The following is a 24,982-nucleotide window of genomic DNA, read 5'->3' as shown; positions in this document are numbered from 1 at the left end:
TCTTTCTGCTAGTTGTAGACTAAATTGTCAAAACTCTCTCATTTGAAAGGAGAGAGGGCTCTTCTAAAAGAATCCACAGATAACTTTATCTGTCAGGGTCTACGAACTTAATGCCCTGTTTCTAAAATCACTCTTCTTCTCTGTTAACTTGATAACTACATAACCCTCTTAAGAGCTCATGAACCTGCTTCTGTTGGTATTTCTAACCCAACTCTTCTAATGAGCTCAACAGGAAAGTTGTTTTTGCTTATAAAAGTAGAAAATAGATTTGATAAAATGGTTAGTCCCTTGGTCCTTGTTTTATTTATCATATCAGAAAAGAACAATGTTTTGCTGTGTTGTGGTCAAAATAAGAGGCGACCTTGCTTGTTCACAAGTGTTCAAAGTCTAGAGATAAGAGGGGCAAAATAATAGAGTACAATGGAAAGAGTGCAGTGTAATTATTTGTGACTTGTCAAGTGACGCCCTTTCAGGCCCCTAGTGATTCAAATCTGGGAACTCTGCACAATTCTCTAAGCTAAGCATGGCCAGCATCAGAGAAATCTCGCCCAGCTTCTCCGACAGTGCTGAAATTGCATCAGTTTGTCATGCACTGAGAATGCCAGCTCTACACAATATCATTTGCTTGCAAATGGGCCTGGCCCCAAAGCCCTGATACACATTCTTTGGTATCTGACTCTTGGCCTGTGATTTGTCATGTCTCTGGTGCTATCAGTTTAAGGTAATTTTAATAGATTCTGATGGTTTGCTTGTGGGAGCAAAGAATGCACTGTAGCCTGTGTCATATCGTGCTTCTTTCTGTAGTGTGTAACATGGGAGAGGACCTCGTGCTGGTGAAACCCAGACAGAAGGACTACAGAGGAAGCGAGGCTGTCTTGTGTGGTTTTTGCTAAAAGCTTGCATTGACAAATCTTCAAAGGAAATTTCAAAATTTGCTTAATCATTATCCCCGTTTTTAAAGCACAGCGTTTCTTTTCTTACAAATCATTTTGTCATCTTCGGTTAAAATGCAGATATGAATGTGTGAGGTTTCTTAGACTTCCCCAGCAGTGAACCTAATGCTATACTTCATACATTTTTAAAAAAAATACTGAAGTTGTAAATGTTGATGCTTTAAATCCTATAACACTTTCCTGAGTTTAGATCCCACTGAACACGACGGAGTTCTAAGTAGAGATGTATAGGGTTGCACCAATAGTATTATTAACTGAGGGGGGAAATACCAAACATTTTGGGCTAAAGTTGTTGTTGTTGTTGTTTAGTCGTTTAGTCGTGTCCGACTCTTCGTGACCCTATGGACCATAGCACGCCAGGCACTCCTGTCTTGCACTGCCTCCCGCAGTTTGGTCAAACTCATGTTCGTAGCTTCGAGAACACTGTCCAACCATCTTGTCCTCTGTCGTCCCCTTCTCCTAGTGCCCTCAATCTTTCCCAACATCAGGGTCTTTTCCAAGGATTCTTCTCTTCTCATGAGGTGGCCAAAGTATTGGAGCCTCAGCTTCACGATCCGTCCTTCCAGGGAGCACTCAGGGCTGATTTCCTTAAGAATGGATAGGTTTGATCTTCTTGCAGTCCATGGGACTCTCAAGAGTCTCCTCCAGCACCATAATTCAAAAGCATCAATTCTTCGGCGATCAGCCTTCTTTATGGTCCAACTCTCACTTCCATACATCACTACTGGGAAAACCATAGCTTTAACTATACGGACCTTTGTCGGCAAGGTGATGTCTCTGCTTTTTAAGATGCTGTCTAGGTTTGTCATTGCTTTTCTCCCAAGAAGCAGGCGTCTTTTAATTTCGTGACTGCTGTCACCATCTGCAGTGATCAAGGAGCCCAAGAAAGTAAAATCTCTCACTGCCTCCATTTCTTCCCCTTCTATTTGGGCTAAAGTACATACCCTTTAATAACTGGGTTTTAATATTTGAATTCCTCTTATTAGTGTAACTGATGTATATCATTGTCATTTTTTTTTTCATCTTCTGATCTGTGCTGCACGGAGCAGGTGCTTCTAACTTTCTGAACTACTGAGAAGATGAAATCAATAATTGAATAGTTAGAAAATTAGGACATTGGGAAATTGTTCAGGAAAGTGAGTGTTTAGTTGTCTGAGAGTGTTATGAAACAAATGGCATATTTTATTCTGATTTTGACACTACTGGATGAGATTATTTTACCATTGACAACTCTGATCTTTACATCATTTTTTTAACTGACTCTTTTAATTGATCGCTTCTGTGATATCAGAGCATAGCTCTCTAGATGTCTGTTGACACTCATCGATTACCGTAAAGGTGTTAATGTTGGTGGTTTCATCCAAGAAACGTTGAAAGCTCTGTAGCTAAAAGCTAGCAAACCTCTTGTTTTGAGCTACTGTTGAATAACATGGACTTGTCTAGAGAAGTATGAGTTGAGTTCTTGAAAAATAGCTAGTTGTTATTTTGTATTAAGTGTGGAATACAAACGCATTAATGTTTAGATTCCACTGTTTTAAAAAAGGTATCTATTAACATTCATTATTTTCTCTCCATGGAATTCACGCAAGATGTGTTCAGACACAGACCATTTCTTTTGACTTTTCCTTTGGGAATGTCTGACAGCAGAGTAACTTGGAGCATCCCTGAAGCTAGTCTGAGCTCTTGTCAGTTTCTTTTCCCTACACACACATGCACACATTGGTTTAGCTTTCTTTCTTTCTTTTTTTATGCAGAGAAGAATTTTTCAGCCATTATTTGCAGTATTTACAATCTATGTGAGTCTGTGAGAATATGCTGATTAACATCGTTGAGAGGGCAGTTCAGCATCCTATTTCATTCTCTCCCCACCCACTCCTGAACATGTTTCTCTGTGGACAGGAGTAGGGGCTGGAGCTCTGTCGATAGGGTGGGGGCTAGAGCTTAGTGGTTAGAGCAACAAGCCAAAGGTTCCACCTCAAATCTTCAGTATCTCCAGGTCAGGTTGGAGAAAGACTCCTGAAACCTTAGAGCAGGCATACCCAAACTTCGGCCCTCCAGATGTTTTGGACTACAATTCCCATCTTCCCCGACCACTGGTCTTGTTAGCAAGGGATCATGGGAGTTTTAGGCCAAAACATCTGGAGGGCCGCAGGAGACATTGCAGATGTTGTGGACTACAGCTGCAATCGGTTTATAATTTTGAAGGAACATTCACGTGTGCAGATATTAATTTGTACAGATTAGAATTCCAGGGTGCTTTCCCATCTATGTCCTCTATACAAATATTTCAATCATTTCCCCTTGTCCTGATTAATGGCATAGAATCATAAAATCGTAGAACTGTAGAGATGAAAGGGACCCTGAATGTCATATAGTTCAACCAGCTGATACAAGGCCTCTACTTCTATGTTCTATATTGATTTTGGACAGTTCATTAGAAATTGGTTAGAAGTCCAGTACAGTCATACCTTGGAAGTCGAACGGAATCCGTTCTGGAAGTCCATTCGACTTCCAAAATGTTCGGAAACCAAACGCAGCTTCTGATTGGCTGCAGGAAGCTCCAGCAGCCAATCAGAAGCTGTGGAAGCCCCATCAGACGTTCGGGTTCCAAAGAATGATCGCAAACCAGAACACTCACTTCTGGGTTTGTGGCATTCGGGAGCCAAAATGTCCGAGTACCAAGGCGTTCAGGATCTAAGGTGCGACTGTAGTATGTGTTGGCCGACTTTGATCTGTCAGTAAATGTTTAAATTAATGAACCTGTAGCCAGTTAATTCCAGGGTCCCTCACCTTCCAAGGTAAGTTGTTCTATAGATATAGGATTATGATTCATGCAAAAATATCAAAACCTGAAAATATTTGTCTTTCTTTCTAGTGCTTTATAAGGCTTCATAGTGTTGCTCTACGAGGCTAAGCATAGATACCGTATTTTGAAACCTTTTAAAAATACTTTTTACGGATGACTCAAGTCACCTGTTTCTGTAAATTATGAGCTGCCATTTTTCCCTGTCACTGTCTGTGTAATGGAGGCTAATTTATTCTTCAAAGCAGGTAATAGCAACCCAAGCAGTTAGTCATTTAGGCGTATTAGAGGGGGCAGAATCCAAACAGATTAATATCTTCATTGGGACCTATGAAAGCATACTGAGCAAGCTTTCCACCAAAACTGTTCTTTAAGCTGGATGTTAAGCAGAAAAAGAAAAGGGGGAGGTAGTGGTGGAAGAATGTTGCAGGAAATAATCAAAAGCCTAAGCCAGAAGCTTGCCCCAGCTTAAGATGGAATGGAGGAAATGTTAAGTAGAGCTAATTGGGTTAGATTTTTCCTGTGTGCACAGATTTCCAGTCGGCAGCAAGGTAAGCAGAGCTTGAAGAAGTAGTGCTTGTTCTCTCTCTCTCTTTAAAATGTTGGTAAGTTCAGAGAACCAGCAACATCTCTCTACCTCACCCCACCAAGAGTTCTTGCTCACTAGTTTTAAAGCACCAACAACCAAATCACAAATGTATTATGCTACATATGCTATTTAGTCTATTCTTGTCCTTCCACCAAAATTAATCCAGGGATGTCAAGTCAGTGGAGTATAATAAATCTTTTGCTGATCCTGAACTTCTTGTCACATTAAGATGCTGAACGTACACCCTGCTCACCTTAAGTCATGTTGGCCTATCTGATCTCTGGGAGAATTTAGCAACAGCTGTTAAGGGTATGGGAAAAATTATTAGATGAAAGCAGTGAGCAGTGAGCATACACAGGAACTTTTCTTCTGGGCATGTGTTCATGGACAGTTACTTTATTTTATCATTGTTTTTATTGTTATGGTTGCTTACATGAATAATCTCTAAGCAACTTACTGATTTTTTTAAGGATTAAAAAGGATAAGTTAAATAATTATATTTTTGTCCTTATTCTTTTTTAAAAAAATTATTTAGAAACTTGTATAAGCTGCTTAATCAGTATTTTCAGTATTTATTATTATTTATTTCATAAACTTTATATACCACTTGATTGTTGTTGGGTTTTTTTAAAAAAAAATTCCTTACCCTCAAGGTGGTTCACCTGTTCCTTAGCATTGAGAATATACTTCTTACTTTGATGTTTGCTCATTCCAACCTTGGGCAGATTGTATGAGTGGGTTGTAGAACACGAGGGAAACTATCATGAAACATGTGTCCTGGTTCCTTCCCAACACACACACACACACACAGGCTCTTACTTGGAAGTAAGCAAGAAATCTTTAGTCAGGCAAAGAACAGGACATATTGGCAGCAGACACCATGCGCAGGAATCACAGTTTGGGAGTTTGGGAGCAAAGCAAAGAAGTTCAGAACTGATGAACATGTCTCCCAACAACTTTTCCCCAACAAGCTTTTAAAGATGAGGTATGGCACATTCGCAAGCTGCTCTTGCCTTGTAGGAAAGTTGGGTTTGCAAGCGCAATGGCCATCGGGTGAGTGGGTCTACTCCCATCCGTGAAGCTGGCACCTATTTCTAGGTGACAAGACTGCACCCTGCTTTTCAGGCTCCTGTTCAGCCACTACCGCCTTGTGTTCAGCCTCTCCCCTTAGCAGTTCAAAGCACTCCACAGCCTTCACAGAGGTGTCCCACCTTACAGGAAGGTTGGAGGGGGAAAGAATTTGGAGTGGAAAAGGGAAAGAATTTGGAGTGGAAATGGGAGATTCCCTCCATCACCAACCCAGGTTCCCACACAACTACCCCTTCCCCCATTTCATGACAGCATGTATCAACCATCTCTTTTGGCAACATGCCCATAAGAATTAAGCCCCGTGTAGCCAAGCATCCTGTTCTCATATGGCCAGCCATATGCCTATAGGAAACCCATAAACTGAGCAATCCATGGGTGCTTTTTCCCACACACTGGGCATGCCTCTTTGAAAAGTTATCTCTGCTTGTCATCACTACATCATAAACCTTTCAGTTTCTAGGGGGTGGGAATTCACTCTCTATATGTTTTTGAGTAAATGAGCTACTACTGGAAACTGCTGACCACTCCAGTGCGTTGGAAATAGAAGAGAGATCCTTGGTTTTGGATTTGTTTGTCGTCAAGTTGCTTTCTGTTTTGTTTATAATAAACATTTAATTTCTGCCTTTCCATGAACCATGCCTAAGGTGGCTAACAAAAGTAGTTCTGATCCATTGGAGATTCATGCTAGAAGAGATCAGGGGGATCGTTTTTTGTTTATTCTTCCTTGCTCCCCCCCCCTTGCAAGTCCAGTGTCACCTGCCACACTCTTATGGAGAGTTATTTCACAGTGTACAGGAGCAGCTCTGGAGAAAGGTGTATAGGGGAATCATAAAGAATCGCCTTTCCTCTCCTTTAACCAGAGGCAGCCTCTGCAAGTTTAGACCCAACCAAAAATACAAGAATAATAAGAAAATTAAATAATTTGAAACAGCAAAATATCAAATTAAAAAGTTATTTGTCTAGAACTCTTTATTTTCTAGGGTCCATGCATCTACCTTTCCCATGAATTAACAAAGTGCATTCTAAAAAGTGTTGTATTGATGATTTTGTATCTTGTACAGATATCAGAGTCCTTCCAGTAGCACCTTAGAGACGAACTAAGTTTGTCATAGGTATGAGCTTTTGTGTGCATGCACACTTGAAAGCTCATACCTATGACAAACTTAGTTGGTCTCTAAGGTGCTACTGGAAGGATTTTTTAAATTTTGTTTTGACTGTGTCAGACCAACATGGCTACATACCTAACTAGATATCAGAGTGAAGATCTTGAAATAAAGTTTTAGAATTGAAATGAGCAAACTGTTAAAGTTTTGTATAATAATATATATCCAAAGGTTTATCTTCACTGGCAAAAACATTACATAGTCGAAGAGCTGAGTAATTACTGACCTGTTCTATGGACTAGAAATAAGGATGATACGTGAACTGTATCATCAGTTCACACTAAAGGAAAGACAATTAGTTATATTTTAGCAAAGACTTAAGAAACATTGTTGGGAAATGACTGTACCCATAAGCTTTGCACGACAATGAATCATTTACCAGGTTGGGTTGTCATTGCTTTTCCTTGGATATCCAACTTGAGTAACAGTAGGGGTCACTGTGTACATTGAATTTGACATGACATCTGAAAATTATCTTAAAAGACTTGCATGCTCAAGCAAAGTTTAAGGGAGGAGACACATAAACTTGCCCCCTAACAACCCTCTCTTTTGAAAAGAAGAAAATTAGATGTGCACACGCTGTTCTGAAATGAATAAAAGTTGTTTTAAGTGTATTTCTCATGTGACCTTGTTAACATTTGAGCCCTGTGTCTGATTCCATGAATAATGAGTGACTTACTAAATCGAGAATTTCTAAAGAAATGTGGATTGCCATTGAATACGTTAAGTACGCAGAGATACCAGTCTGAGGATACATTGAATGAATGAAAAAGGCCAAATTCTACAATACAGGAAGCTGTATTTCCCCACCCCCTTAACTAAATGCTAAAGATATGACAAAGCAGTCGATGCTTCATGCAATGCTGACAGTGTCTTTTAGCTCTGGAAATATTTTTATGTGCACTTGGTAATATTTGTTTTCAGTGTGGTGATTGCTCCCTTCATGCTTTGCTTCCTAATTTTGTTTTCCTTCAAATGGCAAGTGGTGATTTTTTGACAGGAACACAATTGTAACTCTGACATGTCTAACCAGATGTTCTCATTTTACAAATGATCTTGACATTAGTTAACAAGTATCTTAAAGTGTCGCACTAGTATCTCTTGATGCTCTGCGTGGCGTCTGCATCTATTGTGGATTCTCAGTAGTTTAGCTGAATCATAGTTTTTTCCCACTTTCTTTTTTCCTCAGGGTCTTCTGGCTTCTTTTGTTACTGTCTGTTGAAAAATTTAAATCTTCCCTTTTCTTGACACTGTTGCATTAATCTCCTTGACAGCCTACTTCAAAATGAAAAAAGTGTTCATATCTTTTATCATGATGCTTGTAAACTCAAGTCTCTGCAAATGCCACAATACATGCAGCTAGTAGTAAGTATGAGGGTAGATACTATATTTAATGTCTGTTTATTGGTAAACTAATACCTCTCACTAGCACAACTAAATGGCATGTTTCCCGCCTGCCTCTTTTTTCGTTGTTGTTGTTGTTTGTTTGTTTGTTTTGCTGGCTTGGGCCATTTGTATGATGTAATCTTATCATGAAATATCAAGACAGGATACAACAAAAGGAGGCAAGGAGAGCCCTTCCAGATCAAACCATCTGGTCTTGCATTTCTCACCAGGTGCTTATTTGAATAATCTATCTCTATGGTGCTGGAGGAGACTCTTGAGAGTCCCATGGACTGCAAGAAGATCAAACCTATCCATTCTGAAGGAAATCAGCCCTGAGTGCTCCCTGGAAGGACAGATCGTGAAGCTGAGGCTCCAATACTTGGGCCACCTCATGAGAAGAGAAGAATCCTTGGAAAAGACCCTGATGTTGGGAAAGATTGAGGGCACTAGGAGAAGGGGACGACAGAGGACAAGATGGTTGGACAGTGTTCTCGAAGCTACGAACATGAGTTTGACCAAACTGCGGGAGGCAGTGCAAGACAGGAGTGCCTGGCGTGCTATGGTCCATGGGGTCACGAAGAGTCGGACACGGCTAAACGACTAAACAACAACAACAACAACAACAACAATCTCTCTGACTTCTCAGGAACAGATAATTCTAATTCCAGAAATAGTGTGTGGGGCACGGGAGCTTGGAAAATCCAAAATGAGTGGAACCCATGGATCAAGCATTGCTTTCTAGGGGATTGGGAACATGATATGCAAGCTTGGAAACTTCTTCCATGAAGCATTATCTGAACAGGGTCCCAGTGGCTTTCTTAGACTCAGTGATGGGTAACTCTGTCTATGGAATGATTATGAAACCTTCATATGGAACTGTTCAATAGCCTGCCTGAAGCATAGTGGGAGTGACAAAATCAGTATAGTGTACACCTGCCCTTTAAATAGTGAAACCGGGCTTACATCAAAGCTAGATAATTTTCTGTGAGCTCTATTTTCATAATGTGTGTGTTGACATCTGATTTTTTGGGACTGGGGTTGGGAATTGGTCTCTAGTTGGTTTTGCTTCTAGAAGAGGCATTAAAGCAATGCACGGTGCCTCTGAAAAATGCAAAGATGCAAATCAGACCTGTAAGTAAATCATACCACCAACTAGTCAATGGGTTGGATACAGAGCTGCCATTCGTATGAAAGGAAGAGCTCCATCTCTTTGTGGAACTGAAATCTTGTGCAGGAACTTCTTCCGGCCAGCTCTTAGGTTCTTAGGATGCACTATTTAGAAACAAAACAATTTAAAAACAGAATGTCACACTGTTTAGGAAGTGCTTGTTTCCAAACAGTACATCATTTTTAAAAGTGTTGTTCGCTTTAAGAAAATATTGTTTTGATTCCTTTGAGTTTAACTAAAAAAAACAGTAAAAGTCATTGCTCCAGTTACGTTGCTTTTTTTGAAAATAAGTAAGGATACCGCTGCAGGCATGCTTAGAGCAGTGGCGCAGGTATTTACCCAGTTCACATATCCCTGTCACAAAGAGTCAGTTTCTGCCCTTTTGAAGTCTTAGGCAGTGATGTGAGCATCTTGCAAACCTCTGTACAGTAGAATTCTTTCTCACCAACAAAACGAATATTGTTTATTAGTGCTATAAAACTAGTCAGGGGTGGCGCTAAACGCAAGCAACTCATTTGGGTCACCTTTCAATGATGTTTATTTCGGTAGAATTACAAATTCATTGAAGAGAACACAATAAGGCACCTAAGCATGCAGCAGCAAATCTTTCTTTTCTATTGCAGAAAGACGTTAGGTAAAGGCACGATTTTAAAGTGTCTGAAAGTGGCTGGAAATTAAAGGCATTGTTTCTCAGTTTGAGGCAGGTCCTAGTTGTGCATAGTTTAGTGCCTTACACATTGGATGCATAGTTTTACTATTGAGGAACAACTAATTCATTTTCTAGCTTATTTCCCTTTTTTTACTTAACAAGGCCATATGAGAAGCCACTGCCCTTCATCATCCTTATCTGTTTTCATTATGAGTGTCAAAGTTGCTAAGTTATAAACATATAGAATGGCTGAGAATTTCTTGTTTTCTCTATAAATACTGAGTACAGGGGGAAGTGGCTTAATATTTTTCCATTAAGTCAAACGTCATTTATAAAGCAAACAAGCTGGTGAAAGGTTTGGTTGCGAAATGTTTCTAGATATCTATTTATATTTTCCTAGAAGAAGATTTTCAATAGAGGTTGAAAAAGAAGAAGAGGAGTTTGGATTTGATATTCCGCTTTATCACTACCCGAAGGAGTCTCAAAGCGGCTAACATTCTCCTTTCCCTTCCTCCCCCACAACAAACACTCTGTGAGGTGAGTGAGGCTGAGAGACTTCAAAGAAGTGTGACTAGCCCAAGGTCACCCAGCAGCTGCATGTGGAGGAGCGGGGAAGCGAACCCGGTTCACCAGATTACGAGTCTACCACTCTTAACCACTACACCACACTAGCTATTCACTCCTCATCATGTGTAGTGAGGTCCTTTTGTAGTCACATAAATTCCAGGTGGGTGTGCAGGGGGGTGCTTCTCTGTCTCTGTCTGTCTGTCTCTCTCTCTCTGCCTCTCTCACAAACTTCCCATTTTTATTTCACTGTTAGCATTTGGGGTAATTGGGACTACAGTGGAACCTCGGTTTTTGAGCGTCTTGGAAGCCGAACATTTCGGTTTTTGAACGCTGAAAATCCGGAAGTGAATGCTTCTGTTTTTGAACGTGCCTCGGAAGTCGAACGGCTTCCAAGGCACGTTTCTCCATTTTCTCAACGGAATTTGCCGACCACCCATTACGCCCTTGTTGTCAAATGTTTTGGAAGTTGAACCATCTTCTGGAACAGATTACATTCGGCAACCAAGGTACCACTGTATATAGAGAGTGCCAGGTATCATTCCCGCATAATGTGCTGCTTAAGAGTACTTGGGAAAAGAACCAGTGGCTATAGAGGCTTGTATTAATAATTTGATAAATAATAATACTTCATAGGTGAGGCTCTGGCAGAAGTCACATCTGGTCATTTAAAATTTTGTATATGTTAGTTGTGGGAATGGAAGTTTATATACAGTAAATACCATAAAATATTTCCCTAGTTTGTGGAGCATTTTATGAAATGTTCTCCAGAGGGCATGGGAAATCAACTGGGCAGTAGTCAATGTCAGTCATACTCTGAGTAGACATATTCAGTTCAATGGAATTAAGTACACTGATTTTAGTGGGTCTAATCTAACTACCCTATTTGGGTTACTCAATATCACATTAGAAAGAACATTTGGAAATCAAAGTTTTTTTCCTGACAGTTTACTTTTTCAAGTGTGCATTTTTTACCATGTCATTTTTTACCATGTGTATTTTTTTATGCATTTTCCCCCTCATTGTAATTTTCTCCATTGGACAGTTCCACCATTTCCCAGCTGTAACCTAGTCTAAGCTTTTCATCCATTTGTGCTTGGGAAAGCTTACAAGAGCTAAACACGTTCTTTTTTTTCCATTTTTCATCTCTGCAATCTCTTCCAGCTCTGTGTATTGTAAAATAAGTCTGTGTAAACACACACTCAAAACTCTTCTTAAAAAATTTGCCATTAAAATGTTGACACTGGCAAATATGTATATCCATTATATCTCAAGATACAACCACTATTATTAAGAACTGTTATTTCCTGTTATTTGTAATTGCGTATAGCTTTGCCAGCTTTCATCTATTGGGAATTTCCATACCAGGTCTTTGCCTCAGGCTGATCCCCCCCCAACCCCCCCAAAAATCCCTCAAGGTTTCAGTAAAAACAATTTCTCTATTTGTTTTTAAAAAATAAGGTCAGGCAAAAATATGTGCATTTGACAATACTGTAGGCATTTCAAGCAAGGGATCTGGATTTTAGTGACGGAAGGCAGTATTGCAAATTTAGCAGTGTTAATAAAAGTATGGGGGATATTGATTTCATTTTGTTAAAATTTGTTAAATTTTTGTTAAAAGCATGTTTATACTGCCTTTTGTTATAAATTCCCTTTCATTATAAAAATCTCAGGGTGGTGTACAGGATATTTCAAACAACAAATTGAAACCCAAAATTATGTAGCATTAAAAAAAAAGTAGACCATTGTTCCTGCCTCCTCTCCTTTTTACTTCCTTTTTTATTGTGTTGTGGCTTTTATATTGTAGGGTGTTGCTTTAAATTTTTAACCATCTGGATGAACCCAATGATAGTAATTAGGTGCCTGTATCCTATGAACAAATTCTACTTTCAGAACAGGATATGGACTGTTATATAAAAATATGGGGGGGGGGAGCCTGTAATCTGGCTGTATTCACTAGACAGGGGAGGGTCCCTTCTGTTTAAATGTTCACATTGTATCACAGTTCACCAACTAATGATAAAATTACCAGTAACTTTATTTTTGCCTACAATTGCTTAGATTCATCAAGTACAGGGATGTTTCTAACAATGGGACTGAGGTTCCTATTAATTATTTCCTAGTATCTAACATGTTTGTTATATGCACTCCCTGGTATGCTTTTCAACAAATACCAATATGATTTAAAGCAGTATTTTTACTTATTTATTTCCTTACGGTCCTTCATACAAGGATCACAGGGCAGTTTACCGTATATAAACACAAAAAATACATAATGTAGTAATGAACAAAAATGATTTTTTTCTGAGCTTCGCTGTTTAAACTTTTGGCTACATACTTGCGTGTATGGTAGCATGTATAATTAAGGATGAATTTTCAACTTTCCAGAATTTTGCTTTTCTCCAGTATTAAACCTATGATAGCTTAGCTACCACAGGACTTTAAAAATGGGCTTGTACTCATAGCTTCAGGGGAAAGTGCTGAACAGGTCTTTAGCTCAAAACCTGGCAAATAAACAAAAAGTGACTTGAATCCTAAAAACTGTAGGATGGGTTGCACTTACACAATTTCATGTGTTCCTTCCCTCATGGCCTCTCATGCTCTCTGAGGGTATAGGCTTCATCTGGAAAGTTGTGAAATGTATTGTCATGGCTGAAACGGGGGAAAGGAATTGGCAGAAATGTTCCCCACCACCTTGTATGAGCAAAAGTGCCTTTCAGCTTCACAGAGTCTCTTCAAGTAATGGGTTTAGATCCAAAAGTTCAGTTCCATGAACAGGAGGAGATTCTACTCATGGAAAAAGTCTTCCTTGAATGAAATGAGTCCTTCCATGTGCCAAATGAAATATTATAAAGAAGGTGGATTTCCCTCCTTTCTGTTAAAAGCAGGTGTGCACTTACCTCTCTGCATGGTAAAGAAAGATTAAAATTTATGTTAACAACATTCTGGGGGTAGGGTATTCTAGTCTGTAGTAGCAATTGAATTACCAATAACTTTTATTCATGGGTTAGATCCAGAAATTAGCAATGCTTGGAATAATCCCACTGAAACCAATGGGTCTACTCAACGCATCATTAATTCTAGAGCCTACCCAATTTAGTTATTTTTTTAAGCGGTTTGATAGCACTACAGGTTTTTTGTGCTTATGAGCTAAATATCAGTGCTGTAGTCAATATTGATTTATTTTGTAGCTTTTTATATTCTTTTGAACACTTACCAGTACTCTTTTGTGTTGTGCCTAACATGAGCAATTCTGCATTGCATGAATGTGTGTGGGGTGTGTGTGTGTGTGCCTTATCTGCACAGACTATGTTGTGGTGCAGATAGCCAGCCCTCCCAAGTTATGCGAGTTCCCAGTACTGATAGGCATTTGGGGGAGTAAATGATAAAAGAGAAGGAGCAATGCACCGTATATGCATTTCTTTCTGTCCCTCTTTTGGAAGGGGAGGAATAAATACCACACAAAACTGAAAACACTTTAATTTGTATGTTTCAATAAGTGAAATGAAGTTGCGCCTTTTCTAGTTTCAGTCCAGCATTAGATACATTGTCTAGTGGTGCTAATTCTGTGCAGTATCTGTCAGGAGGAAAAGATTGGATATTGATGATGGAGTTGGCTTTCATCTTGGTCCCAAAGCAAGACAGCTGTTCAACTCAGCAGTGGGGAAATGGTTTCCATCTTCTAAGAGCTGAATTTCACATAGCGGAAGGCTTTGGACACTGCATGAAAATATGACAATCTGATCTTCCATATCTTTCCTGTAATCACCTCTTCTCTTTACCTTTAATGATGTCTCTTTCCACGCGCCTAACTCAGGATTCTAGGGACCCAGGTGGTGCAGTGGTTAAACCACTGAGCCTAGGGCTTGCCGATCAGAAGGTCGGTGGTTCGAATCCCTGTGATGGGGTGAGCTCCCGTTGCTTGGTCCCAGCTCCTGCCAACCTAGCAGTTCGAAAGCACATCAAAATGCAAGTAGATAAATAGGAACCGCTACAGCGGGAAGGTAAACGGCGTTTCCATGTGCTGCTCTGGTTTGCCAGAAGCGGCTTAGTCATGCTGGCCACATGACCTGGAAGCTATACGCCGGCTCCCTCGGCCAATAATGCGAGATGAGCGCGCAACCCCAGAGTCGGTCACGACTGGACCTAATGGTCAGGGGTCCCTTTACCTTTACCTTTAACTCAGGATTCTATGAGACTTTTTAGATCTTAGTCACTGGCAAAGTCATCAGTTCCAAACATTTAAAAAGCCATATAAGCATGTACACTGAGAGGTGGGGAAGTTTTAAAAGTGTTGAAACCCAAGCCATTGTTCCCTGCTAAATGGTAACACTGGGTTAAAAAACAAAAAAGGTCAGCTCAATTAGGATTTTGCAAGATTGCAACTTCAGTGCCTGTCTGGTATATTCATCTTGGCAAGTTGGCTAGCAGTTTGCAAGTGTTTATGAGCACATACGGTGAGCAGCACATTGATACAGGTGCAAATAGATTGTCTTCATCACTACGTACACAAAAGCAGTCATGAAATCTGTGCAATGTTTTAAGCGCTAGTGGCATGATATAATGAAGTTGTATTCCATTAAGCACTTGTATACAGGGGAACAAAATGTCATCACCTGAGTGTAGCCGCAATTCAGTAATACAGCCTCATCTGTTCCATCAACTAGTTTTGCTCTGATCAATAAGCAGTTTTCTGTGGCCTTTCACTACTGTCAAGTATCATTGAGTGTTGTAAATACACATCAGAAACTAGAAACTTGACAGCTCACCCAGACTAAGGAGGAAAGGAAGGAGGGAGGGCAGACTAGTGGAATTGACAAAGATGACAGCTGACATCTGCTGTGTATAAATTATTTGGTATCGCTACACACACAACTTCTTTTCTATTGTCTGTGAACATACCACTAAATTACCATTAACTGATGGAAGCCCAAATTTTAGGTCCAGTTTTGTAGAATTACAATCATATTTAAAAAGCTTCAAAAATGTACATCCCTGATTATGATCAATCTTGGTAACTACTTCAGAGAAACAAAACCGTTCATATTTTCATTAAAAGTATCTAGTTTAAAAATATTGGGTTGTATCCAGCAAAATTTGACTCAGAACAGACCAAGTAAAATTTGTGTAACTAAGTTTTGTAATGTCCATTAATTTCATTGGGTGTGCTCTGTATATGACTACTGTTGGATACAATCTATTGATTTTAATACACAGGTAATTATTCAGGATTTAAACATACAGCACAGGATTTACCTAACAAGCCCTGCATAGCAGTGCATAAGGGCTTCTGTTTGTGCAATGGAACTTCCCCCTTTACCTGCACCCAAAAAAAATTGGCTCAGGGGGTCAAGAAAATTCCTGGGAAAAGGAGAGGGGGGATCATTCTACCTGGCAAGCTGAAATGCTTTCACATATGGAAGTTTTTTTTAAAAAAAAAATGCTACAGTTTGCTTTGTGCAAGCCCTGTTAAATCAAAGATTATGCAGTAACAGTAGTTGGTGCATTTAGCCTAGTATAAAAATAAGACATGGAAAGCTCTCAGAGCATTGTTCATACAGTTGTTGTTTTCTTTTTTTAAAAAGTTGCAATATGTTATATTTCCACAGCAATAAGGCTTCTTGCAGGTATTGCTTAATCATGGTTCCTTTTCCTCTTTCTCCCACAAATTTTCTCCTCGTTTCCGTTTTCAGCATTCACCATGGTTTGACTGTGACCTGGTTTGCACAATCAAATCCTGCCTTAATAAGCAGGGTATGTGTAATAGCTTGCAAGCAAACCAGGATTCATAAGCCAGCTTTAGACTTCCACTTAGTATCCTGGCTTCTGGTCAAACCATTAGCCATAGTTTCATTTTTTGCGTGTAACAGGAAACTGTGGTTAACTCTGAGTTTCTGACTTGTTTCCCCATTCCCGTTCATAGAGGAGTGATGGAGCTATGTGCTAAGGCAGGATTTAATTAATCCCAGGGCAGCCATAATATCAGTTTGTATCTAATACTGCCCATAGTAAGCTTTAAACTAGAGTTTGAAAATGTGCTTTGAAGCTATGCCATGTTTAACAATGTGCTCCTGAAGGTTACTCCCAGTTGCTTAATGGTTAAGAAATTTGAAAGTGTCGTATCTCCACTAAGCCAAGGACATGCATATATAGAAAACAGAACATCTGTTTAATTGGAAGTACTTGTATAATTATTGTTCTTTTAAGACCTCACCTCACTTACTTATTTTTAACTTTATAAACCATGTAGCTGGAGTTGAGGAATGCTGTTTGCTTCTCAATATTTAGAAAAGTAGAGTGAATACTTAAAACTATTTTCTGCGCAGTTAACCATATGGATCAATACACTGTGCCTCTAGGCCATTCTGTCATGCTTTTACAAAGCACTGCAGAACTCTTCTATTAAATAATTAACCTTGTTATAAAATGAATGAGTGGAGTTTTTAAACCCTTTAAATGGTATTTTTACAACAGGTTTATGTCATCAACCTCCCATATGGTAGAGGAGGTGAAAATCTCTGCTTGCTTAAGCTTGAATGTAACAGTTATCTCACTAAAGATGAGCATGGAATGATGTTTGATCTTTCAAGGTGTTCCCAGCTTTGATATACCACTGGTATTGCCGGTATTCTCATTCTCAGCCATTCCATTGTTGAAGGAGCTATCCTGGCTGTTTAATCGAGCTATTCAGTTTTCTTTAAATCATTATTTATTTTCAAAATTAGTACTGCAGCTTTCAAATAAGATCCAGAAGTTCACCCCAAATTATGAACCTGCTGCTTTGAAACAAGTATAAAGCTGCCCAGAACCGTTTGCATACCTATTTCTGGTTCCCTGGAATCTTTCACCAACGGGTACACCTGCCTTGTCTGGCTTAAACTTCTAGAGTTTAGATTCTCATCCCAACCCAAGGATGGCTTTCAGGAGAAGACGTTATATTTAAATTCTGGCTTTTGAAGATGGATACATTGGTTTATTTGCTGTAATGACCGTCTTTGTTTCTGATATTTAATTTGTTTCATAGCTCTAATTTTATTGGTATATTCCATTTTCATACCCCTCAACTGTTCCACTTTGAGCAGCCTATTCCTTGGATTATAGAAGCCACCCTGGCTTCTGATTGGATCCCTTGCACATTGCACATGTGCCAATGTTTCATAGCACATAGCACATGTGCAAGGGAGCTCTTATACTCCTTCCGGTTCAAGATTTCTCTGTCAAATTTCAGGTGATTTCCTCTCACGTACAGCACAAACATCAGAAGGGAGGGTACAGATTTCCAAATTATCTGGAACTCTGAGTGATGCCAGGGAAAGGAGGTACTCAGCACACCCGACTTCCCACTTGCATGTACAACTCAACCATTGCAATGTCCAAACAGGACTAGATTAAAGCCCCAATCCAAAGGACTGGATGGCAGGGCTCCCCACCCCCACCCCTTTCCCTTGAAGTAGCAAGGCCTGCTGTCCAACAAGACTGCTCCTGAAAAAGGAGAGAGTTTCAAAAGCAGACTGTTAAGCACAATGCAACAAGCAGCTGTAGCTGGGTGATGGAAAGGTAAAACAGACCTGAATTAGATCACAGCCCTAAGCCTTTACTTGCTGTCGTTCTGTGAAGTGTCATGTCATCTCTGCAATCACTTGCATTATTATTTTTATTATTAATTATTTTTAACCATTCCTGGCATTTCCACTTCGCGCTGCTTATTAAGACTTCAGAGATACAAACCAGTAGCTCAGTAATTGCTTTCTTGAATCTGCCTTTAATAATTACATTTAGTAAAGCTGTATTGAAAATTAGAAAGGCAGAGACTAATGGAAAACTAGATTTTTCACTGAATTAGAAAGCAAGACAATCCATATATTGACAACATTTCAAGTTGAAACAGATCAGGAAAACTGTTTTGGACTGTCTGTTCAAAGAGCCAAACAGAGGCCTGATGTGCAGTGGCATCTACATTTTATACCGACAGAGAAACTATAAGAGATTTCATGTAAATAGCTGTCTTGAGAGGATAATGCAATTCCAATTTGAATGCAAGTATTTTGAATTTGGGGTGGAGGGGCACTGAATTTCCTCTTTTGGCATGCAACGAAACAAGGAAACTGAGCTATTCTGCTAATGGAGTGAAACCATCTTTAAATTAGAAAGGAAAAATGTTTCATTGGAAAATGTAGCAAATATCAATAGTACAAAGATGTTTATCCGAATACTTGGCTCATAGGTGACATACAATTTGAGGTTTTAAAAAAGCTATATCCTCTCTGGCCTCTCCTTTTCTACCAGACTAGCTGTGCTAGCTATTACTTGGTACTAACTAATCAAAAGTACTTTGTAGACCAGTAGTATTATGCAAACAGCAGAAATGTTACCAAATGGGTGCGGTCCTAATACCTGCTTATCTGGGAAAAAGCCCCAGTGAACTAAATGGGGTTTACTTTTGAGGAGACATTTCTAGGCTTGTGGTATTAATGCAGAATCTAGAGTGCCTTCTAATGTATACTAGTTACAGGTAGGTAGCCGTGTTGGTCTGACGTAGTCGAAACAAATCTTTAAAAAAAAATTCCTTCCAGTAGCACCTTAGAGACCAACTAAATTTGTCATATGTATGAGCTTTTGTGTGCATGCACATGAAATTCTTGAGAGTATCTGAAGAAGTGTGCATGCACACGAAAGCTCATACCTATGACAAACTTAGTTGGTCTCTAAGGTGCTACTGGAAGGAATTTTCTGTTTGTTTCTAATGTATACGTCATCATGCTGAGTTGTGTAATTCCTGAATATATACTCACTGTTTTGTCCAAAATGGCAGCTATGTCTGAGGACTGTGGGAGACTTGTGAACACCTTTCTTTCCCCTCCTTCCCAAATTTGGGGGTGTTGTATTCTCAGGCAGGAAACTAGATACAACATGTAGAGTTTTCAAAGGTGAAGTGAGAAGATTACATTGGGTATTTTACATTTTTGTAGAGCTAGGTCTGGACATCTGGTATCACAAGTGTTGGAGCTGTATAGAGTGGTATACCTTGATTCCCGAATGGTTTAGTTGTCAAACAAATCAGCTCCCAATGCCACAAACCCGGAAGTGAGTGTTCTGGTTTGCAAACGTTTTTCAGAAGCTGAACGTCCGACGTGGCTTCCGCTTGAGTGCAGGAAGTTCCTGCGGCCAATTGGAGGCTGTGTATTGGTTTTCCAACAGTTTCGGAAGTAAAATGTACTCCTGGAATAGATTAAGTTCAAAAACCAAGATACCACTGTACAGTAGTCAGAAACTCATTTGTCTGCTTCTGGGCAGGGGCCAGGTCCCTTGGAGATAGTTCAAAATAAATTTCAATTATCATTACCGTTGCTTCCCCAGCCCCCATCTGTACCTTTTGGTTTATGCAGAGCTGAACTGGCTATATAGAAATACTAACAGTGGTATACAAAATGATGTTAAACTTTTGGCTAAAATTTACCCCTTTTTTGTCCCATTTTGAGGAAATGAACAATCACTCTTGCAAGGGGGTCATTTCATCCCTGGTAGTGAATTTGGGCTTTTTCTTTAACTATATGCGAAGAGTTTGGGTGTGGAGTTCGTTAAAAAGCTTTTGAAGCAGGGATTGACTGATGTGACCTTTCAGATGGGCAGAGCAACTGTATCTGTTTCTAAAATAGCACGACTGCATAAGAATTTCCCTTGCATTCCTCATGTATTACCTTGTTCTTTTGAGAATTTGCAGAGACTGAGAGATAGGATGGTCTTTACTAAAGCCCAGTTAAATCTGATGCCCTCAGATGATTTAAAAGCAAGTTTCCAAAACATGCCATATTCTGAACATATCTGTCCTTGTAAATTAAACTGTGTTGTGAGGACCTTGTGCGTATTATTATATGTTGTCTTTTGTATAATGCATTAGGGAAACAACACTTGGGACAAATTTTAGGGAGAAATGAAGAGAGGTCTGACCTCGAGTCTGTAATTTATCTGCTAGGCAGACAAGATAAATATACAGCTGTAAAGACTGCACATGTTCTATCTGCAGTAGCTGATGAGAAGGGAGAATTCTTGAGAGAGACTCCTGTGTCTTGTCAGGGAGATTCAGAATTTGCAAAGTTTGTTTTATCCTTTTAATCGTTTGCTTGCTTTTATTCATAGTTGTGTAAGCTCATTTCATTTTAGTATTTATTGAAAGAGGCACAATTTTATTTTATTTATAAGGGCACATGATCTGCCAGGGAGATTTGGCATTTTAAGCTTTTTGCGTTTTATTTGGGTCTGATGAATAGAATAGATTAGCTCAGATCAAATTCATTTCTTTCTAAACACCTTTCCTCTCCCTGTGGCCTCTTGCACCTGGAACCAGAAACTGTGATAAACAGCAGCAGCAGCCCAAATGAAGAAGCCTTTTGCCCTGTGAGGGACTCAAACTTAATTAACTAATGTGGCCACTTAAAATAAAAGTGAAAACTTTCTATTTTCTCTTTGCATCTGCACTGGAGGAGAGAGGAGGTGAAAGCACACAAACCTGAGGTTTCCCTAATACAGTGTTTCCCAAACTTGGGTCTCCAGCTGTGTTTGGACTACTGTACAGTTCCCATCATCCCTAACCACTGGTTCTGCTAGCTAGGGATGATGGGAGTTGTAGTTCAAAAACAGCTGGAGACCCAAGTTTGGGAAACGCTGCCCTAATACTAATCCAGAGGTGGGGAACCATCAGAATGCCAGGCCTTCAACAAGGCCATTTTGTCAAAGTCGTGCCCACTTGTCTTACACCTGAATTCATCTATGCCACCATGCCTGGTGCAGGGAAGGATGTGGCTGGGGAGAATGGGAATTTGTGAGTGCTTGCAAAGTCATGAGTGTGGAGCTTTGCAAACCCCACTTATCGGCTAATACTTGCAAAGTATTGTGCCTTTGCCCTTGCAGCCTGATTTTAGGCGAAAGAAAATGGGTCACCTGGTGTCCTTGCGACATCAGGCAGTTGACAGGTGAGTGACCCCACCCACCTGCCAAACTAGGCCCAGGGATGGGTAAAGGGATACAGTATAAGGATCCAGTCCAATTAAATTCCCATCCCTGCACTAAACCAATTGATTCACTTTTAAGAGTCTATATGTATGGTTTTAATGTGCATATATTCAACTATAATTTTAACCTGGCTATTTTAAAAGAAACATGCACAGCACTCTTAACATTTGGAATATTTGATTAAGAAGTTCAGTTTTTAATTAGGCGGGGGCCCAACCACCTTCCTTCTCAAAGTGGACTATTGATAAATTCCCATCTGCAATTGTTTCACTTTCACAGTATTTCTCCTTCCTGGTTTTTCTGGCAAAGGGAATGGAAGGAGCCGTATAGGAATTACTGGGTACAGACTGAGCAGATTCATTCTCCATTGCTCCAAATGGCAGAAGGTATCATGTTGTTAGTGTAAACTTGTTGTATTTACAGTACTGAAACGTTGGTTGTTCTGTATGTTGTTACATTTGTTATTACGTTGCTGCTTCATTATGTTACTATGAAATTGTTCTTGCAAGGGTTGATTTTGAGATGTTTTCCAGTTTTTGTTGATGTTGTTCTAACATGATTCTTGGTGGTCCACTGAGACTGTCAGGGATACTGCAGTTATGTCCTGCAGAAAGCTGGACTAGATAATAATTAAGTTCTCTTTCAATTCTGTGAATGTCTTTCAGAGCTTGAAGGGTGGTATGAGCTGGCCTATTCATATCCCACTATGGTTTTGCTGTTTTTGTTGTACTTCCCTAAGTTCTTCTGTCTTTCTTTGAACTTCTTTAAAAATACGAAACCTGATGAATTGTTTTGTTAGTCTTCGTTTGGTACCAAATCATTGATGAATCAGAAAACATTCTTTTAGAGATCCTGTCAGCTGAAACAATGCTCAGTTACAAGTTTTCCTTTCCCGTTCCTCCATGCCCTTTGAGCTTTCCTCATTTGTATTATAATGGATTCAATAATACATTGAGTTCTGCATATCCTTGAATATTCTAGAAAGCTTAAAGCTTCTTGCTTTTTATAACTTCCATTAAAATATAACTTGACTGTACAGTGTGCATCCTTTCTGTTTTTGTATTACTGGATCCTTCTGGTGCTTTAAGAGTTCCAGTAATCACATATTAGAATAACAAAATAACCAATAAGATTTCCCCTCTCGGTTGCATCTGGTTCTTTATGGTCAGAACAGCTATTTCTTTTTGTTCTTGTATAGCTACGTTCAACATACTTAGAAGGGATAGCTTGCTTTTTAGTCAGTGAACTATGCTCAGATCTGTTTCATCTGTTTTGTAAAATTGGTTCTGAAATTGGTTGAATGCTCTCTAGGTTGCCTATGAGAAATCTTGACCTGAGTCGAATTAGTTGTGATGATGTTCAAGGGATACAAGTGGCCAATAAAAATCAGCATTCAACCAGGATTTGTAAAGTTGACTAATGTTAGTTCGAAGCAGGTGACCTCTTACGTTTTTATTTCCTTATGTTGTTTTTAGTTAGGCTATGTTTGTGTTTAGGGACCCAGGTGGCACTGTGGTTAAACCACTGAGCCTAGGGCTTGCTGCTCAGAAGGTCGGCGGTTCGAATCCCTGTGACAGGGTGAGCTCCCGTTGCTTGGTCCCAGCTCCTGCCAACCTAGCAGTTCGAAAGCACGTCAAAATGCAAGTAGATAAATAGGAACCGCTACAGCGGGAAGGTAAACGGCGTTTCCATGTGCTGCTCTGGTTTGCCAGAAGCGGCTTTGTCATGCTGGCCACATGACCTGGAAGCTATACGCCGGCTCCCTCAGCCAATAATGCGAGATGAGCGCGCAACCCCAGAGTCGGTCACGACTGGACCTAATGGTCAGGAGTGCCTTTACCTTTACCTTTATGTTTGTGTTTAATCAGATTACAGTATGCATTAAGGGGTATATTTGTGGACCTACAGTAAATATGCATTTCATTCATTGCATCATATTATTATTAAAATGCTAGTGCTACAGAAGATGCACTCTGTATTTGCTGTCACTAGTGATTCCAGAAATGATTGAAAAGATGGTTTCAAAAAGAGGTAAGGAAAGTTCATATTAAATGGAGTGAGGATGAGCTGATTGACACATGTCAGAAAACAGTTGTCATTCCTTGAATTATCTATATAGATTTTCCCTCTCAAGATTCACTTCCTGACACTTGTGAAAGCACACAAACCTGAGGTTTCCCTAATACAGTGTTTCCCAAACTTGGGTCTCCAGCTGTGTTTGGACTACTGTACAGTTCCCATCATCCCTAACCACTGGTTCTGCTAGCTAGGGATGATGGGAGTTGTAGTTCAAAAACAGCTGGAGACCCAAGTTTGGGAAACGCTGCCCTAATACTAATCCAGAGGTGGGGAACCATCAGAATGCCAGGCCTTCAACAAGGCCATTTTGTCAAAGTCGTGCCCACTTGTCTTACACCTGAATTCATCTATGCCACCATGCCTGGTGCAGGGAAGGATGTGGCTGGGGAGAATGGGAATTTGTGAGTGCTTGCAAAGTCATGAGTGTGGAGCTTTGCAAACCCCACTTATCGGCTAATACTTGCAAAGTATTGTGCCTTTGCCCTTGCAGCCTGATTTTAGGCGAAAGAAAATGGGTCACCTGGTGTCCTTGCGACATCAGGCAGTTGACAGGTGAGTGACCCCACCCACCTGCCAAACTAGGCCCAGGGATGGGTAAAGGGATACAGTATAAGGATCCAGTCCAATTAAATTCCCATCCCTGCACTAAACCAATTGATTCACTTTTAAGAGTCTATATGTATGGTTTTAATGTGCATATATTCAACTATAATTTTAACCTGGCTATTTTAAAAGAAACATGCACAGCACTCTTAACATTTGGAATATTTGATTAAGAAGTTCAGTTTTTAATTAGGCGGGGGCCCAACCACCTTCCTTCTCAAAGTGGACTATTGATAAATTCCCATCTGCAATTGTTTCACTTTCACAGTATTTCTCCTTCCTGGTTTTTCTGGCAAAGGGAATGGAAGGAGCCGTATAGGAATTACTGGGTACAGACTGAGCAGATTCATTCTCCATTGCTCCAAATGGCAGAAGGTATCATGTTGTTAGTGTAAACTTGTTGTATTTACAGTACTGAAACGTTGGTTGTTCTGTATGTTGTTACATTTGTTATTACGTTGCTGCTTCATTATGTTACTATGAAATTGTTCTTGCAAGGGTTGATTTTGAGATGTTTTCCAGTTTTTGTTGATGTTGTTCTAACATGATTCTTGGTGGTCCACTGAGACTGTCAGGGATACTGCAGTTATGTCCTGCAGAAAGCTGGACTAGATAATAATTAAGTTCTCTTTCAATTCTGTGAATGTCTTTCAGAGCTTGAAGGGTGGTATGAGCTGGCCTATTCATATCCCACTATGGTTTTGCTGTTTTTGTTGTACTTCCCTAAGTTCTTCTGTCTTTCTTTGAACTTCTTTAAAAATACGAAACCTGATGAATTGTTTTGTTAGTCTTCGTTTGGTACCAAATCATTGATGAATCAGAAAACATTCTTTTAGAGATCCTGTCAGCTGAAACAATGCTCAGTTACAAGTTTTCCTTTCCCGTTCCTCCATGCCCTTTGAGCTTTCCTCATTTGTATTATAATG

At 39.7% G+C, this 24,982-nt stretch overlaps 1 protein-coding gene across 2 annotated transcripts in view; it reads left to right on the top strand.

Moving 5' to 3' along the window:
* SNX24 (sorting nexin 24) overlaps positions 1 to 24,982 on the top strand; it is a 76,691-nt gene that overhangs the window by 9,811 nt on the left and 41,898 nt on the right. The window lies entirely within an intron of this gene.

Source organism: Zootoca vivipara, chromosome 11 (assembly GCF_963506605.1).
Source record: "Zootoca vivipara chromosome 11, rZooViv1.1, whole genome shotgun sequence".
NCBI lineage: Eukaryota > Metazoa > Chordata > Lepidosauria > Squamata > Lacertidae > Zootoca > Zootoca vivipara.
Note: the sequence above shows the minus strand (reverse complement) of the source record. Positions and strands in the feature narration are given on the sequence as shown.